Here is a 14801-nt window from a genome sequence, read left to right as displayed (position 1 = left end):
TTCTCCCTGACATCCAATCTAAATCTTTCCTCGCTCAACTTCAAACCATTATCCCTTGTCCTGCAGTTATCTACCCCTTCCAAGATTTGATTCCCCTCCTGTTTGTAGGCTCCCTTTAGGTACTGAAAGGCTGCAATGAGGTCACCCTGCAGCCTTCTTTTCTCCAGGCTGAACAAGCCCCGCTCCCTCAGCCTGTCTTTGTAGGGGAGGTGCTCCAGTCCCCTGATGGTCTTCGTGGCTCTGCTCTGGCCCTCTCCACCAGCTCCCTGTCTTTCTTGTATTGGGGGCTCCAGACCTGGACGCAGTACTCCAGATGGGGCCTCACAGGAGCAGAGTAGAGGGGGACAGTCACCTCCCTGTCCCTGCTGGCCACCCCTCTGCTGATGGAGCCCAGGATACCATTTGCTTTCCAACTGTAAGAGCACACTGCTGGCTCATGTTAAGCTTTTCATCCATCAGGACCCCCAGGTCCTTCTCTGCAGGCTTCTCTGCCTCCATCTTCCCCTCCCAGTTTCGCCCCAGCATACACCAGTACGGAGTGACCCCTCCAGAGACAACCTCAGTCCTGTCTCCTCCCATCGCTGTGGCCTCAGGGAGGCTGCTTTCTGATGCAGGAGGAGTTGCTGCCATTCCTGACATCCCTCTGCAACTGGAAGCCTGACAGTGGAGCCCACTCCCACCAACCGGAGTGTCCCCAGTGCAAAATCCTACACAGACAGAAATGAAACGGTGTTTCTGGGGCTTCTGGCATGGTCAGGGCACTTGGTTAGGACTGCCCAGTGATGTTTTCTGGAAACAATCGAGCATGGAGTGATAGTCCCTGCAATTTCACAAGATGCCATTGACTCTTTTTGGAGCCACGCTGAAGTTTGAAGTGGAATTAGGAATTTGGTCGGCAGAGGGCAGGGCTGCATTCGTTCCCAGTGCGAGCTGCGTTTCCCCGTACGTGGTACCACATTTCTCCATCCTAATTTCTTAAAAGATCTGTGGTAGCTTACGGAGTGAATGATCTGTCTGACTGGGCATTCAGCTCACCTCCAAACCTTCCACTCGTTATTCAGGGCCTTCATTTTGAGTGTTGGCTTATAGCGGGCAAATGGATCTCCAGCCCATAAAAGACAGTTTCAAATCAGATGAGGTGAGATTTCTAAGAATTGCAGCCACTCACACCACATGACAAAGTGGTGGAAATAGATAAACACACAGTCCTGTCTGCAGAAGAAAACAAAACACCAAAGCAAATATTGTCACTTCATCCTCAATATACTGTGTGCACTATCTATCTCTTTATTGATCAGAAAGGCCTTATCTCCAGTACTGCTTTCATCTGTGATACTGTGCCATCTATTTCCTTATGGTTAGATGAAAAAGTAATGCCAGAGAGTAAGGCTGCTGCTTTGAGAAGAGCTGTTTCCAAGTTCTGGACTCTTCCCCTGCTATTTCTGCTGTCCCCTGCTGAGCAAACCTTTCTAGGCAGTGCATTTCCAGATGGATCTATTTTAATAATAGCATTGAAAGTGAGAAAGAAAATGCTCTTCAGTTTATTTAACGCATCTCCCAAGCGGTTTTTTTTTTTAGGATTTGGACTAGATGGCCTTCAGAGGTTCCTTCCAACTCTAAGGATTCTATGATTCTATGATTTAGAATGATGATTATGATTATATCCTATGATAGGAGGAAGTTTTTCACTCAGACGGTAGTGACACACTGGAACAGGTTGTGCAAGGAGGTTGTGGATGCCCCATCCCTGGAGTCATTCAAGGCCAGGCTGGATTTGGCTCTGGGCAGCCTGGTGGTTGGCAACCCTGCACACAGCAGGGGGGTTTGAAACTAGATGATCATTGTAGTCCTTTTCAACCCAGGCCATTCTATGATTCTATGGTTCTATGTTTCTATGGTTCTACGATTCTATGATTTCCCCTTTCCCTAGAAGTGCCTGCATTTTTAAAGGAAGGAAATGATATGAAGCACATTTCTGTAGCTCTGTGAAAGAAAGAAAATCAGCAGGATACTTGAATGCTGATTTTACAGAGACAGAATCCCATTGAGAAAAGACTGGTATCCTATGTTAAAGGAAGGAATCCAATGGTTAATTGCATCAAAAGGTACTGAGAAGAATCACTGTAGATTGAAACACTGCACCGAAACAGCATAGCGCAATATCATAGCATGAAAGTCATCAGGAAGGGATTAGAGTGTGCAAAGGTAGAAAATGCAATCATAGTGGGAAATTTCAATTCATGCTAGGCAGACTGGGAACAAGTCACAACAGGGAGGGTAACGATTGAATTATTAGACCTATAAATAACTGCCTACTAAAGCAATGAATCAGATAAATCGCTAGAGAAACAAGTCTTGGTTAAGTAAGTCTGGAAAGTGCATCTGATGTGGATCAAAATGTATCTGTCCCTCTTTGCAGGAATACCCACAATATACTTGTATGCACCTGCATAGGAGATGGGCAGATGACAAAATCCTTGTTAATTTCAGGAAAGCATGGAGCAACTGCAGGCAGGTAAAGGAATCTCAGCATGCTGCAAAGTGTAGAGGTCCCCACGTAGAGAGGTTACCAGTGAGAGCAAAAGGTGATGGAGAGACAGTGGAATCAGCCAGAAGCTGAAAGCACAAAGTTGCAGAAGGATGGCATAGAGCTGGCTGGGTGATGAGATGGCAGATGGGACCCAATGTTAATGAATGCAAAGCAATGCACGCAAGAGAAAATAGCACTGACAAAACACACACAGCGGCAGGCTCTAAATCAGCTGCTGCCTTTGAAGGGATGCTGCATTCATTGTGGATAATTTGCTAGAAATGCCAACTCAGTGCTCTGAGGGAGGCAAGAAAGCAAACAGGCTGCTGGAAATACTAAATAAAAGAAGAAGAAGAAGAAGAAAACATAATATAAATGCAGTACACATATGTACTTTGAACGGCCATCTGCACTCTTGGGCATCAATCACCCCTCAGAAGCAACAGCACAATGTATAAACTTGAAGACATCAGATGTCATGGATAAGAGGCAGTTGGAGGGGACCCAGAAAGTATCCAACATCCAAAATAGTGGAAAAAAAAAAAAAAAAAAGGAAATAGGGTGACCCCATTTTTTCACCCTGATGTGATCTCTAAGGGAGCGTGGATCTGTGTGCTGTGGGATGAGGGGAGGTCCTGGAGGAGGGGCTGATCTTTTACGTTGTTTATTAGGTATCCTCGAAGGACGTGAGCTGCTCGTATGCCGAAATGACATTAGAGGGCAGTGCGTCGCAAGCTTTGGGGTGTTCGTGTGGGTGCGGAGCACGAGGACAGCAGCAGGGCACAAAAACACCAGGGCTGCTCCGAGAGGGGTCCATCGGGTTCGCAAGGTGGGTGAAGCCCATGAGATGGAGCTGTGATTTTCAACTGAGGGTTTCACTGCCAGCTGACCCCACTGCACGTTGTGCTGTTTGCTCAGGCAGAGCCTTCAATCCATTCTGCATATTTTGCTTATTTATTTCTTCCTTTAGGAAAGAACTGCTTGATTGTCACTGCCATCTTCCCAGTGGCATTCAGCATTGTCTGGATGGCAAAACGAAATATGAGGAGGGCATTGCCAGTAGGAATTTAATGCTGGCTCAGGAAGATCAGTTCAGGTTTGGGAAATCTCCAAGGAGGCATGACCTGAAAGAACTGAGAATAGTGATACAGAACACTTGACATATTCTTCCTTCTGCTGAGGGAACAAGTGAAAACACCTACAAAGAACGAAGAAACTGTATATTTTGCTGTATATAAAATGACCCAAACTGCGGAAAAATGTTCACCTAATTTTTATTGGCTTCACATTTTTACCTAATTTCACATTTTGGCTCAGCTCCACCATGAGAATGAATAAGAAATATCCCGAAAGATAAATATTTCATCACAAATTAACGTGTCTGAAAGACTAATTTCAGTGTTTTTTTATCACAACTATAGAAAGCTGTGTTGCTATTGGCACTGCACAGTGAAGTGTTTCTGTTTGGCTGGTGATGGGGAAGAGTACAATAAATGACGACACGACCATTTTGTTCTAGCATCGCTGTCTCGAGCTTGAAGAGCTCAGAAAACATGTTGAAAATACAACAGTGAAAATATTACACATGACCAGACTCAGTGCAGATGGGACGTCTGCCGTCATCGAAAGAAAAAAAAATGGTTGTGCTGCTCTGCTAAGGAAAGGTTTTGGATGGGAAGCTATTCAGAGCCCCCCATGTCAGCCATAAAGGGACTCTTGGTGCCAACGATGCAGCTTTCTTCTGTGCTTAAAATCCCACTGGAGGATCAAGAAAATTGGAGGCATTCCAGGAGTGTTTGTTTTTGTGAAAATAAAGAAATTAAAAAAAAAAAAAATCATATATATATATATATATATAACCTTTGCTGAATTGTTCATCGCCTTTAAAATGAGAAGCTTTCTGAAAGATTTTGGAAGCCAGAGAAACAGAGCAGGAGGGTTTGGAAGAGAAGGAAGGAATTAGCTTTGCAAGCTGCTTGCCTCCCTTCCCAGCCATGACTGAGCATGCCTGCATTGAAAGCTTGCTCTCTGGTTTTGCTGTCTTTCTTTTACTCTCCTCCTACAATTAGAAACAAACCTTGGCTGAACTGTTATATTTAAAAAAAAAAAAAAAGAGCTTTCACTCCTTTTTAAAGGTCAAACAATGTTAAGTACTACAGTGGAGATCCTTCACTATTAGACGTTTACACTTGTCTCCAGATTTGAAGATCTTATGCCAGAAAAAGCCACTGTTTAAATTCAGTGAATCTCTTGCCATGTGAAAGTGCTGATTTGTTCCTAAAACCATCTAATTCCTTTGATTTTCCATCCTAAAATATTACACAAATATACTGCAGGTTCAATCAATAATGACACCTATTCATCTCCTTTTGTTTTGAGATTCTGACCGGAAATCATTTGAAGCATTCTGGGCATCATATCTCTGCATATGAATGGATCTCAAGTTGAGTCCTCGAAAGATAGAAGGAGTCTCAAACTTTAACATTCAACATCCATTGAAACACCTGCACAAGAGCTCCATCCACACCTACAGGTGCTGTTTCTTCTTTAACTACACTATCATTCTGGATTTGAGGTTAAATTCTTAGAAAAGTGGCCTGTTAATGAGTGATATGACATTGCCCTGGAAATGCATCTGTACTGATGATTTACATATAGGTAAGATTAGCCTTCTGCTTGCTGCAAGATTTGTATCAACTTCTCGTGAACAGTCGTTTTTGGGCCAAAACAGATAAATCCAAGAATTTAAGGTTTAAAGAGAATACTCTGAAACCCCTGAAGACATCCATCGTGATTCTCTCTGTATAAACAGGATTACTTGGGGTTAATATCACATTGACGAGCACCAAGATGGTCATGGATTGTCACACATTGTCCAGAAAAGTTGTACAATCTCCATCCTTTGAGGTTTTCAAGACCCAACTGGGTTAAATTCTAAAATCAAAGGGGTCTGTTAACTAATCTTACGTTAAACAGCAGATTTAATAGACACTCCATTGCAGTCTGAGTGATTCTATGCTTCTATGATTATTTCTCTGGCTTTTTTACTGGAATACTTCTCCAGGGAAGTGAGACCAAGGAGAGGACTTAGCATTTGAGCTTGCCCTGTATTACTTATCCAGTGCTCTGATCACTGAGAAAATGTGCAAAAGGATTCCCCCTCCTCCTCACTGCTTAGTTAATTAGAAATAGCTTGGGAATTTTAAAGCACACAAGTGGATTGTGGCACCTGCTGTGTTCTCTGAGTAAGCCACTTGCTCAACCTCATGCCAGTGAATTTCCTACTGCCTGAATCCAGGTGACATCTTTGCCATAGAGGAGCACCGTGACAGATGTTCAGATCACTCCTCCTAGGTCATTGGATAGAGCTGGATATTTCCACTGAACCAAAATCTCACCTAGAATGTGCAAAGGATTACTTGTTTTTAAACAGAAATTCAACTTCTTTCCCACATATGCAGCCTGTTTGTTCTGGGACATGTTTTTGCTTATTTTTAATATGGCTCTTTCTTCCTGTGTGAAGGATGTGGTCTATCCTTGGCCCCAGTGTCCAAGTGAATAACGCTGATACTCTCAGTGGATTTTTGAAGCTAAGATGATAAATTGAGAATCTGTTGAAACACAGCTGGTTCGGATCTGTCCTTGAAGACTTGGGGAGTCCTAGAGGACTTACATGCAAACCCTTCCAAATTGCCTCCACCATGGAAATTCTCTGTCCAAACAGGAACACGTATACTAAAACGTCCTCATCATCGACACTGGGAATGGACCAGTCTGGTCTGAATGGCACTGCTTTAGGGTTTTGACCTACAGCAAGCTCCAGGCAGCATTTCCCAGCTGTTTAGCAGATATATCCCACACTCCCTTCAGAGTAGGACTGCCTATAGTGGATATATGGACATGTAAGATTTAGTAAGAAGCCTTATACAATTACAGCATATTTCATCTCATCCAATTGTAGTTGTCTAAAATTAAGATATCCAGTAAGTTTTCAAGCATGAGCTACGGACTGGAGACAAATAATCTCCAGGAGACATTCCATGAAGGAACACTTTCTACTTTTACTGGAACGGTTTCCATGTCCCATTTTATGTCCCAGCAGTTATTTTTGTTCATAGCAGTAATTTTGTAAAGAGGTTTGGGTGCCCTGGGGTTTCTGGTAACTCTACAATTCACAACATACTGCTGTAATGAGGTACAAAGTGCTATGCATTTATTCAGAGGATGTCAGCCCATGCAAGAGAGAAAAACTTGAATTCTCTATGTTATCAAATATCCTAATGACTGGAAATTAAGACATGCTTCATGGCAAGGGCAGACTATTCAGCATTTTAGGTGAGTTTTCTTGCTTCTTCCTTTGGAGATATCCTAGTTGTTGGAATGGATTACTGGACCTGATACTGATTTATGTTGATGGGGAATTTAGACCTACCTAGCAATTCCTGGTTTTCTTAAGAAATAGCATTGCAGCTAGAGATAGGGTACCCTGAAGTCCTAATGATCTGGTCCCATGGCATCATGCATGGCAACATGAGGAAAATTGGATATTGAACTTCCATCTTTCTGAAGGAAATATTCACCACGTTTCTTGTTTTTCTCCCTTTTTCCAGTGTATAGAAAACCAAGACCTTAGACATAAATGAACCATAGCCAGAAGTGAACATCTTCTATTCTTCTGTTCCTGAAAAACGAGGAAGACATCAGAAAAAAAAAACATACCCACTCTTTGGGTAAGAACCTTGTAAACAGCATTATCTCCACCGTCAGAGCAGACCACATGCACGTAAAAGGATGTGTTATCAAAAATATCTATAATGGTGACCTTAAAACAGTACAAGAAGTGCTAATGAATTTCTTGTTATTTTAGAAAGGGACTTTCTTCTCTGTTGGTGCGGAGAGCTTCCTGAAGCAAAAACAAATGAAGCTCTTCTCTCTCTTTCTTTTTTTAAATTTAAGTTAGAAAACTTTTCAACTAAATTTCTTCATAGTTGTTTTCTAGCTATTCAGAATTAGAACTGCTCTGAGCAAAGACTTCTACTGTACTGTCTTTGCTCAAAGACTACATGACACTAAACAGGATAACACAGAGACATCCCTGTACTTACAGTCACGATTTTTACTAAAAATGTGTTGTTATCCACACTTTACTGAGTTTTGGCAGAGGAAGGGCAGAGTAGTGCTTTCCCCAGGCCACATTCAGAGCTGGAGAGACCAAAATTAGTATGTGGCACTCTTAGCCATCTCTTCTGGGCTTATCTTTTGACACTCCCTTCAATGGGAGGCCATTCTCAATGAGCTTTTCCTTGCTTAGCTCATCTGTTTTCTCAGTTATTTGAGCCATGGTGAGAAGGTACACAGAGCCGAAGCAAGTTATTTCTTTGCTACTTGCCCAGTTCCACCATGTTCTCTCCTCTCTCTCTGGAGTTGAAATAGCAAATCTCTAGGGCAGTTGTCTATTGAAGATAGCAGAAAATACTCCAAGTCTGAGCTCTGTCACTAGAAAGATTTGTATTTTTCTCAATAAAGTGAGAAAAAGTTCAGGTTATGTGAGCTGATGACTGGACCAAGAACTGGAAAGGAAATCTTTCTATTTTAGTGTATTCATGCAAATGTAAATTCCACTTAAGAGTGATGATACAGATATGCTCTTTTTGGAGGACATGGTATGAATACCACATAGCCAAGCAGGCAGATACCATCATTTCATTATGCTTTATATTTTTGTATTGTCCTATATCTGTTCTTCCTGTGATATCTGACCTGCATGTACCTGACGTGGCATCTAGAGTACCTTCCTTTTCTAACTTTAAATAAGCTGGCAAAACACTCTGAATCAAGGAGTCTTCTCTGTGCTTTTTTTATTAGTCATATCAATTGTTTTAGGGTTTCCATTGTTCTCCATAAAAACAATCAATGATTTATTATTATAGATATATATATATATATAATGGTACATGTTGGTTTTCCTTCTGACCACTTGCTTTCTGTAAGTGTTGCTGTATCGTTTTGAAGCACAAAACCATCTGAGATGGGATGGGATGCTGCTGAGGGAAAGTGGTCTTCAGCAAAGTTTGCATATTTCTTATCCAGTTGGGAAATGCAGCTAGTTTTGAAGCTGTTTGCACGCACCGTTTCAGCTTGGAGTCCTGGAGCAAGGACCCTTATTCAGGACCAAATACTCTATGGTTACAGTGAGCTTTGCCCTGGTGCAGAGGAGAATGTGTGAGGCTATTTGCCATGCATGAGCAAGTACTCTACAGCCTCCAAACACAATCACCAGGCTGGCCCTTCCTTGGTCACATGAACAGGGTAATAGGTCTGGCTATAAAGTGTGCAAACTTTTATTTATTTATGAAGGTCATACTTCCTCAGGGTAAGTGGAGTTTTGTTGACTTCACTGACTTTGTTTAGCAGTGTTTTAATACAGCAGTTTTAATACAGAGCTGTTTTGTTGTTTTTCTGTTTTTTTTTTTGTTTTTGTTTTTTTTTGTTTTTTGTTGTTGTTGTTGTTTTTTCAAGGAACAGCTACAGGGCATGAGATAAAAGCTGTGTTATGGAAATACCTCCCGCACTTCATTAACATGTATCTCATTCAGCTCCTCTCTAGATCACATTTCTCCTTCCTTGTCCTCCCAAGCCCCAGAAGGACACTGACCATCAGAGGCCTGAACAGCACAACTACCAAGACATTTTTTACTACTAATTGCAGCAGATGGAGTTTGTTTGTGGCAACTGAAAGCCAAGAGTTAAGCGTTGGTGGGTATCCTCAGACCACCTGTGCTGATCCCACAGTAGCTGGCCCAACCCCGCACCTTCTCCACTGCACAGATAGTGCTTGGTCCATGAAAACAATATTATGGTAACAGCAATAAAGTAAGGTCACAGAAATCTAACCCAAAAGAAAGGAAACCAGACTACTATTTAGTATTTCACACGTAAGTGTCTCTTTTCAGACTTACAGCTCTGTTTACTAGCATCAGTTCTCCCTCATTAGCCAGAGCAACACTTAATTGCCTTGTTTTAGATCATCTTCGTCTACATGTCCTTGAATACGGGTGTCATTGCAGTATTTGAGAACAGCTAAATCTGCAGTATAAATACACTCCAAAGAGAAAACCCTGAAGCATCCACAGGAAAGGAGTGCTTTAAAATGATGTGGAGACAGGACAAGGGGAAATGGCCAGAAACTGCAGCATAGGAAGTTCCACACAAACATGCGCAAGAACTTCTTTACAGTGAGGTGACGGAGCACTGGAACAGGCTGCCCAGGGAGGTGGTGGAGTCTCCTTCTCTGGAGATGTTCAAGACCTGCCTGGATGCCTACCTGTGCGACCTGCTGTAGGGAACCTGCTTTGGCAGGGGGGTTGGACTCGATGATCTCAGGAGGTCCCTTCCAACCCCTACAATTCTGTGATTCTGTGATTCTGTGATTCTGTGATGTCCCCAGGCATGAGGTCTGACTTTTGCAGCATTTTCTCAACCTGGGTTACTCTGGCAATAATTTGAAGGATTGCTCTTGATGCTGTAAGAAGAAGCTTGGGGACTCTTTGAAAGGACGTCATAAAAGAATGCTGGGCCTCATTAGGAGCAAAAACAAAGGAATGACTCCTTAATCTGCAATGAACAATAGGCCAGCTTTAATAATTTATGCTCGCAGAGGACCAAGTCATATTATTTTCTATTTCTTTAGCCATGCTGATGCAAAATGTATCCTGGCCTTTCTACATTTACTCTACTTCCTTCCTCACCAATTTTCTCACTCTTACACTAACATTTCTTAGTTAGCAGTTAGATTTAGAAACCTCCAACTTAGCCTAGCTGAAAAACATTTCTAAACATTTCCTACCTCTAGTATTTACATTTAAAAGTTCTTTTTTACATTTCTGTAAGGAATCCTCAAAATCTGTGCAGTATGGATTTTTTCACTCTCAGGGAATAGGCACTGGATTAAGAATATCTAAGAACTGAAATGCAACCACTCACATTTATTTCTATGGTGTAGTATTTAACCCCAGTTTCTGGGACATCTGTAACAGCTTCCTATGAGATGTCAACTTTAGGGCTGACTCAACAAAATTCACACCGCTGAGATTAACTCTGCCTCAACTGAACTGCATCCTAAGGAGAAGCACTCACCCCACTTCTAAAACTGAAGAAGAATTAGAAAGCTGCCTTACGATGAGCAGAAGGAAGGTTTCTAATGGTGGTCTTCAACTATGGTAGGTTCTCTTATGTTGTGTCAGTGTGAGTGCCCAATGGTAGGATAGGAGTAGTATCACAGAGGTCGGACTCATCCCTCTGATTTCAGATGCCTAAAATATGGGGTATTTATGTCTGAGTTTATCATCTAGATCCTCTTTATTTTCAACGTGGAAAAACGGGTATTTAGAGGGCATGTTTCATCTGACCTATTTAAAACACTTTCTGAGATACAGTCATGCCCTAGTTGAGTCTACATGTCTTAGTTGACAGTAAAGGGAGTCTAGACAGACAGCTTGGGTATAGACGTTTCCTCTGTGAGATTCTAAAAGTGTGGAGAGTTTCATCTTTGGTGTCTAGGGAGGAAAGCCTTCTTTTTCTTGGTTAGATAATGGCAGGTGTTGCATATCCAGTGTCCAAGACAGATATTACACAGAGTTTTGGTCTGATTTCTACTTCAATAAACAACATCATTATGTTACACATGTATAGACCCAATACAATCACAAACTCATGTAAAAAGGAAGGCTAAGCGCTTTCTCTGGGCTAAAGAATTGTTGGTACAAAAATCAGTTGGTCTCTGAGACTGCCCAGAGAGGTAGGTTAGATCATAGAATGATAGATGGCAAATAACAGTAAATGATAATACAGAAGGACTTTCTCTGAGAAAAAAATTATAGGTTGAGAGTGCTGATTGTAGCTTGCTGTGTCCAGAAATGGAGGAGCAATCCTTAACAGAGCCTAGAATCTACGTCTGGAAAAAAATTGAGGGGTCATTTACGCTGTGCCCAGGCAGAATCAGCTCCACCTCAGTCATTACCAACCATTACCAAGGTCTGTTACCTCGTCCCTTTCTTCCCCTTCTCCATCATCATTCTGCTCTCAGTCTCAAGTTATCCAGTCTTTCCTTCGAGATCATGTTTTCCAGACATTTTGTCATCCTCTTTGCCCTTTCCTCTTAGCTGTCTTCTGCTGGTTCATGCTTGCACAACATCCTATCCATGTCTTTATTGTCACAGAATCAAACAGAGAACTGCTTGCATGTTTTCTACATTTCAGAATTACATTTACATTTTTTAAATGCTTGATTTGATCTTTTTACATGCGAGCCCTAATCTGTTTTCAGAAGAAGAGCTACCTAATCATTGATGCAGCTGTTCAGTTTTGCAGGTAGGATGTTTTATTCTGTCTACACGTACTACTCACACCTGTTCTCTAATTTGCAGCCAGCTTGTCGGTTTGTTTTTTTTTTTTTTGTCCAGTGTATTGTGGTCATTTTGAATTCTCTTCCTGCCCTTTAATATATTCATGTGCTCTCCTGGCTTTGTACCTTCTGCAGATGCAGCAAGTATTATCTATATTCATGGTCCAGATAACCTGAAAATACTGAATAGGCGAAGACTCACAGTATAACTTGGGAAACACCTTTCACTACATCATTCTCTTCTGACATTTAATCAGTGCCATTCAGTATGCTCACCCATTTTTACACAACTTTTCCTATAAGCCAGAAGCTCAGCCTGACACCAAGTCTGAAGAGAAAGAAAAGTTTAAAAATTATGTCTCCTTCAGATCTGCTCATTAGATATTGTTTTATTTTAATAATAATGTGCTTGGTGTTGGATTCCTGCAAGGAAATGATATAATGTATTTTGACTGTTGCTGCACACTAATCTGATCATTTTAGAGAATACCACCAACAGCTGAAAAAAAAGCCAACAGAATGTCAGGTTCCATCACCAGGAATGGGCTGGGAACAATGTTTTGCTGCCATCTAAAACCTCGGTGGGACCACATGTAGGGTGGCCTGTGCTATTGTGAACACTGCATCTCAAAAATGACTTCGTGGAATTGGAGAAGGTCCAGAGAAGGACAATTAAATGATCACAGGGATGGAACAGTTGCCTTACAAAGAATGTCAGCACAGATCTGGGACTTTGACATGAAGAGAGGGAGAACATGGGGCTGATGAGTTAGGTTAACTGCATTATGGAGGTGAGAGTAAACGAGCCACCAAATCCTACAGTAACAGAAGGGAAAAGACATGGTAGATCCATCTAAAACAAAAAAAATGGAAGCTGTTTTTTGGTATAGAATATTCCTTCAGTTTGCTGCCAGACAAGGTTTAGTGGAGGACAGTGGTACTGACAGACTCAAGTGGGGATTACAGAGTTGATAGTTGTCCATAAATAGATCCAAAATCCATGAACAGAGATGCAGCCTGTAACTCATGTAACATCCATGGATGTTAGTGGAAAATGGCCTGATCCAGCTCGGTTGTGCTTATGTTTTATGTATGACACTGCATGAACCTTTTCAGTTTAGGACCTTGCACACACTGACCTGGGAGGGAAGAGGGTAGCTTTTTAAAAAATACTATTACTATTACTATTATTACTATTGTTATTATTATTATTTCACATGAAGGATCTTCAGGGACACTATGTGACCCTGGTCTCTTAGTCCTGGCCTGGTTTTACATAGGCAGCTTAAAGCTGTTTGTCCAACAGCACGAATTTTGATGCAAAGAAGCATTCTGTGTTTCAGAAAAGCAGAATTTCCTATATCTCTGTGGATGTGAACAAAAGGCCCATATTCTCAACTTGTTGGCCATGAGCCATAGTATAATAAATATTCATGGAGACAGCTATGGTGAGAAGTATTCAAAACACTGAGAAAGGAGAGATGTCGATTCTTGGATTTGCTCTGGAGGATGAAACCCTCCTGATACCAACTGACAGAGGCAGGAGTACATCAGGTTCCTTTCAATACTCACGTACACTCCAACTTTTGAAATGAAGCATTATGGGTTTGTAAAGGAGTGAGTTGATGGATTTTATCCAGCTCTGAGTACCAGACTCCAGTGGTTCCCTTCAGTTTTATGGTCTTCATCACAGAGACTGGCATCAGTGAAATAAATGGTTAATGAGAGCATGACGAACAACGCCCAGGATGGTTGACAGGTGAGACTGTTCATAGTCAATAAATAATCAATTTAAGCTCCCTTTTGAAGCTCAGTGTGGATTTTTGGGATGGATCCACATCACCCAGCCGTAGCCATGTAAGAGGCTCATGGTTGGTTTAAATTGGTTATGCTGGTTGAATAGTCTGCAGATGGGGGGATGGAGAGAAGTTTGGATGGGTGATTCATCATACAGATGTCAATGTCCAGAAGAGGTGAATCACCCTGTAATTGCACTTGTTGACTTTCTCCGCTGACTCAAGAAAGAACTTCAACAACTATCTGGACCATGCAGTTCTCTCTTGACTGTAACTGTGACCTTGTCAAATATGATTCACTTTAGGTACAAAAATTGTGTGCCACGTGTCAGCTCTTCCCCATTTTTATTGGAGATAAAAAGTAGATAAAAAAAATTGGTCACCATAAGTAGGTCTTGGGGAAACATTTCTGATGATCATTTCTAATATGTGGCATAACCAGGATTTCCCCATGTTTTCACACTGATGGGTTGATGGTTGACTAGACGATCTTAGTGGTCCTTTCCAACCTTAATGATTCTGTGATGCTGCTTTGCAGCAGAGCTGGATGTTGTTGTGGTGGATAGGAAAGTCCTTTATGCCAAACATGTAATTTTTGTCATCTCTGTGAATACATTCCCACATTTGGCTTAATTCTGAAATTCTGAAAGCTGACAGCAGATGCTTTTTTTTAGATTCTTCCGTTCCTAAAGCTTCTTTCTACACTGAGCATCCTCCAGATTTAGAGAAAACTTTCATACCTCGAGGTGGTGGTAGAGCAAAAAATATTGTGTTTGTGTATCTTTTCCACTGCAGAAAAGATTTGGGCCAGAAAATAAGCGTGTCTGAAAGAAAGAAACTAGAGCTGATCTGTGGGGCAAAAGCCTGTTTTATCATGTCATTGTAATGACTTTTAATGAAAATACTAATCAGTAAGTAATCTGTAAAAGAAGCCAAAAGTAATTTAAGTGCAAAGACTATCTGAGCTGCAGCTGTTATAGGGTAGCACTGCTTTCCCATGCCTGGGGTGAGGTTCCCATATATTTCTTCCAAAGTAAAAAACAAAACAAACAGAAATAGCTTTTGGTTATTA

The sequence above is a fragment of the Lagopus leucura genome, unplaced genomic scaffold (genome assembly GCF_019238085.1).
Source record: "Lagopus leucura isolate 7727_CA_CO unplaced genomic scaffold, USGS_WTPT01 Super-Scaffold_100008, whole genome shotgun sequence".
Lineage (NCBI taxonomy): Eukaryota > Metazoa > Chordata > Aves > Galliformes > Phasianidae > Lagopus > Lagopus leucura.
This window is presented reverse-complemented; position numbering follows the sequence as displayed.